Consider the following 5481-nt stretch of genomic DNA (forward strand, 5'->3'; position numbering starts at 1 on the left):
GACTTGGCAAAGCTGGGGTGTTAACAATGGACTCCGTCCTTGGTCCAAATCACCTGCCCTCACCTGCAGACAAAAGTACCAGCAGCAGCAGCAGCAGCTACATCAGTCAGTTTTCTCAGAAAGCTGTGTTAAATTTGGGAGAAGAAAGGAAAACACATCAGACACTGTGGATTATTGACAAGACTCTGAGGAACAGTTCCAAAGCAAAGGGCAGCAGCTTCTCTCTGGGCCACTCCTTGTGCTCCAAGGCAGCCGGGCTGCCCTGGCTGCCCAGGACCCTGCGCCCTGAGGGCTCTGCAGAGCTGCACAGTGGGGAGGCAGCTTCGGGCACCTCAGCCCCTGGGCAGGAGGGGCTGCTTGCTCTGCAGGGCTGCCTGTGGGCAAAGCAGGGTGCTGGCCTTCTGCTCCTGGCCCTAGCCTGGCCTTGCAGGGCTAATGCTTCCTGCCTCAAATGTGCTAAAGACAGACTTGTTTGTTTGCAGCTCTGCACAGATGTGATTTGCACCACAAAATACTGAAGGACTAAGGCCTGATCAACAGACCCTGACTGAAGCCTCAACAACAGGACCTGAGCCAAAGCTGTCCTCTAGGTGACCTTCCCAACCCAATGTTCCATGTACCTGCTCCTTAATCAAGTGTTATTATCAAATGGATTGTTGCATGCATTCACTGGTGAAACACGTCTTCACCTTTCTGCATGAGGAAAATGGACAAGGCCACAACTGGCCTTGGTTCCTCCTTGAGCCCTGGGCAGGCTCGGGGAGAAAACCAAGAGGAGAATGACATCAGCTCTGCCCCCAGCAGAAGCTCTGGCACATTGCTCGTCCAGCACTGTCAGAGCCGGGCTACTCTCACAGCGCACTCGGGAGCCTCGTGGCCGCCAAAGGTGGAGGCACCGCAGGATTTCCCGGTTCCCCGCCGTGGCTCTGCAGGGCTGGGCTGGGACAGCTTCCCCCAGCTGATGCACAGCTCTGGATGAAGGGGAAACCATTGAGTTTCCTAGTGATGAATCTTCTTTAATCACCAGAGGCACCCTTTTGTAATAATGCTGAGGTGCATTGCTTAGCTTATCCTTTTCTGACTCTTTTTTGCACTTTTGCAGTACAGTAAATCACACTGTTCCTTCAGCTGGTGTCTGTGTCTGCATCTCTGACCCTCTCCACCATCAAAACAAACACACAGCCAGTTTAGCATGAGACCTGTCTCTCTGCCAGCCCATATCTTGGCATACACCCCTGATGGCCATCTCCACAAATGAAATTCCCACTTTGCAACTTCCTTTTCTGCAGGCAGGTGAGAAAAGGAGCAACTCCCATTTCTGGACACCTCCAGAAACCAGCTGCTTTCAGCATTCACAACCCTGAAATATCAACCTCCTTCCTTAACCTGCCCACAGGGGAGCTCCCACCAAGAGGCCTTTTGTCGAAGGATACCCACAGAAGAGCTGGAGAAGGGAGCAGTTTGAAACACAACTGCTTCAGAGTTTAAACCTGCCTTTATCAAATGATATCAAATGCACACAGCAACCTGTTGCAAAGGGAAAGCAGGCAGCAAAGAGAAGCTCCTCTCCCACAACAGCAAACTCTGTGCTTCCTTCTGTTCCAGCCGGAGAGTGGAGGCCATGGGCTGCACCTCACTTTGGGAAGGAGCCCTGGGAATTGGCCTGATCTGGGAGGGGAGCAAAAGGAATTCCCCAAAAAGTGGGAAAAGGTTCTCTGGAAGGAATAGATGATGACAATATTTCTGCAGAAAAGCAAAAAAAGCATAGTTGAAGCATTTCAAAAAGTGCCCAGACTGAAATTTGTTTGCCAATACGACAACCCCAAAGTCTCTGTGGTGTGCAGCAAGCTCAGGAATGAACTTGCAAGGCTTGGATAAACACCACTGGTGTCCATCCCCCAGAGCACGAGCAGCTCCCCAACAAGATTTCAAGACTAAGGGACAAAGCTTCCCCCATCAGCTCTCCACAGCAGCTCTAGGGAGTCTCTCTGCACTGCAAGATCTCCTTTGTCAGCCTACAGTGAGAAGAGTTTGCTGCAGGAGACATTTGCATTGGAGTTCTCCCCAGATAGGGGGAAGAAAAAGAAGAGGTGATTCCTGTGGAAATAAAATGGCAACGCCATTTGGGAAGACACCAGCATGAATTCACTACAACTCTAGGCCAGAAATATCTTGAAGAAAGCAACATCCATCCATGGGGCAGCACTTTGGCTTTGATATCAATGCTGACAAAATTGCTTCCCATTCCTGCTGCTGTAGCTGACTCTGAATGATGAGAAATGGGCCAACTCCTCCAAAGACAGGTAGACATGGTGAGATAAAACCAGCTAGTCTGCTGTAAAGGAGTCCAAATGAATGTTTTTTAACTCTCTCTTTTTCATCCTTTCCGCAGCCAAGACAGAGCAATGTCCTTCCTCTCTGGCCCCAATGGTGACCCAGGCATGGGATGCAGCGTGGGGACAGAGCCTGTCACTGCTCCCAGTGCCCTGCCCTGCCCTTCCCTGCCTGCCTTGCCCTTCCCTGTCCTGCGGGATCCTGCTCTGCTGTGCCATGTCGAGCCAACCCCGGCCAGCGGTCACGCATTTCGTGAATGACCCTCCCCTGTGCCGCCTGCTGGCGTAATGAACATTTCTAACCACCTTCTAACTTTGACTAGTTAGAGAGTCCATGATTTTCAGTTTTAACAATTCAGGGAGCTTTTGTTTTCCCTGACAGAAGTACAGTTGCTGCCAAGGGAAACACACCCAAAGACCAATAGTGACCCAGCCTTCCCTTTGCTTCCCTTTTCCTCCCCTCTCTGCTACACAGCGCTCTCATACCAGGACCTCAGTGCTGCCTCACCTGAGGATTTAGAGCTGCCTCCAGGCCCTTCCAGGCTAAGTGCAGGTGCTCAGACTCTGAGGAGGTTTTCCTAGCTTCTTGGAAGAAGGTGTTTGCTTCATCTGGACTTCTTGGAGTTTCCTCGGAGGAGCCAGGCACAGGCAATTTTCATCTCCACTGTGAGCTCTTCATTTGGCTTGTTCCCATGAAGCTTAAATGCCAACCTGAGCTCATTGTTCCTCTGGTTCCCATAGACCATCACAGCCCTTCAATGGCCTCTCCAGAGAGGAGCAGCTGCACATCTTCAGAGCAGCAGTTGCCGGCCCGCACCCCATCAGGGAGGGAAAGAGTTTCTACCCTTGCTTTCCAAGCAGGTCCTGGTTAATGACCCTTTAAAGGTTTTTCCTGCAGTGCTCTCTCATGGGTAGATCTCAAGTGAGAATCGGGTAATGTTGTGGTGTGCTGTAATGTCCCATTTTGGCCTTCCAGGTAATTTCCCAAAGTGTGCTTATACCTCTCTCCCTTCCCCCTTGCCCCCATGCTGAGTGAGTCCTGTCAATCAGGCTTAGCATTCCAGCAAGGCGTCGTGTGGTTGGTCAAGTTCAAAGGATGCCCCTATGCCCAGAGGTCATTGGCCTTTCTGGGTGTCTGAGACCCTGCCCCTCTCACCTAGTTGGTGGCTCACCTGTACCTCCCCTCCACCTGTCCCTGAGCTTAAAAAGGTGATCAGAGCATGCAGTAGGAGTTCTGTTGGAGCAGTTCCTCATGTTCAGACCTCTGTAACCATGGAATAAACGTCTGGACATCAAACCCTCCAGCAGAATCCTCTCCTTTTTCTCTTCACCATCGCCTGAAGCTATTCCTCCTGAGGTAAACGGGGTTCCTAACAAGCCTGGACTTGTTCAGTGCCCAGCTGCAACCACCAGCAAGCCAAGGTATCTCTGGGGTGATACACCGCAGTTGCTGCCTTTGGCCAGCAGCGAGGGTCAGACTGGTCCAGGCACAATGTAACTGGTAATATTGGGAGCCTTTTTTTCCAATATTTGGCGTCCCTGGGTGCACTTGTGACTCTGCAGCCCAAGACAGACCTGCAGTACTTCGGAGAAGCTTCTGGCAGCCGTGCATCCAGCTGAAAAGGGCTTTGGTTGCAACGCCTCAGGTAGAGACTTTGGGAATATTCCCAGAAGAAGTTTCGTGGACTGTTTGGCACCTCTGGAAAGCCCAGCTCCTTTCTGGTGAGCAGATTTTCCAGAGGGAGGACAGGGTAGCCTCTCTCGCCCACAGAGAGGTCCTGTTCCGGTGAAGAGACCTGCCTGTACCCAGTCAGCTACAGCTTCCATTTCGGGTGAGTATCTCTGCTCTCGGTAGGGCAGGAGCTCAAAAACAGACTCTGCCGTGAGTTCTGTTCCTTTTTGCCTTTGCATTTTTGGCTGCACAGCCCCACAGACGGGAATTCAATGCGTTCTCGCTTTTAGCTTTCTGCCGCATGTTTTGCTGTCTTTTGGAATTCGCGCGGGAGCTCTCTGCCCTTCCCCCCGGCTCTGCAGGCTCGGCTCTCTCCACGTGGTCGGGAGATCTTTCTCTCTCTTTCTCTCTCTGTGCAGGGGAAGGGGGGTTCTCTGCACACGCGGCGCGGGGGGCCCCGGTTTCGGCTTGCCACGTGGCGTGGCTGCTCTCTCTGCTCCGCGAGGGGGCTGCATTCCACGGCGGGGGAGGCTTTGTTTCTGCCTCGGCTCCGCAGGGCGTGCCCTGCTGCTGCTGCCCGGGAATTTTAAAAGCAGTATATACAGCAGCATTGTGAAGCTTTTGTCGGCTCGTTATCGCTTTCCATCTGTGTTTTTTTTTAAAATCGGTAGCTGATTTTAGCTTTGTTTTTGGTCAGGCGGGATTTAGTACTTTGCTTTTTACGTCTAACATGGGTCTGAAACTCAGCATTGTACAAAAAGGAGTGTTTTATAATATTGTTAGCATTTTAGACAGTGGTAATGTGAAGTTCTCAAAGGGAAAATTGAAACAGTTTATAAGATGGCTTTTCTTCCACTTCCCACAAATCTCCCCTGAAGAAATCCACAATATTCAATTCTGGGATAAAGTTGGAAATGAATTGATAACCTTAGGACAATCTGGCAATGCACCCTCAGCTAAATTTGTGTTTTGGAGTTTACAAATTCGAACAGCATTGCTCAAACAAAAGGAAATGGAGAAAAAGCCAAATGTAAAGCCATGTACCTCTGCTCTCCCTGTTTCTCCCTCTCCTAATTCTAAAACCCCTAAACCTCTTTCCCCAAAACTTGGTATTTTTAACAGATCAAACTCATTGGGAGTCGACGCCCAAAGTCTGTTGAAATGCCTGAGTTGCCCTGTCCACAAGGCCCTGGCCAGGCTGCGTGGAACCTTTCCCAATCCCCTGTGTCCCATCCTCTGAAACCCAAAGCACGTGTCAGCTTTCCAGAGAGCAGTGATGTCCAAAATGGCCCCCAGTCCCTAGGGGGTCCACAAGATGGTGGATGCCACGTGGCATCTTCCCAAACCTGGTCTTCTTCTTCCCAAAATCCTCTTAAGCATCCTGAAACTCCAGCCCCATCCCCCTCTCCTCCTGTTCCTCGTGATACCTTCCCCCCTCCCCCTCCCTTTCCTGCAATACCCTTAGCTCCACCCCTC

The sequence above is a fragment of the Melospiza georgiana genome, unplaced genomic scaffold, assembly GCF_028018845.1.
Source record: "Melospiza georgiana isolate bMelGeo1 unplaced genomic scaffold, bMelGeo1.pri scaffold_51, whole genome shotgun sequence".
Taxonomy (NCBI): Eukaryota; Metazoa; Chordata; class Aves; order Passeriformes; family Passerellidae; genus Melospiza; species Melospiza georgiana.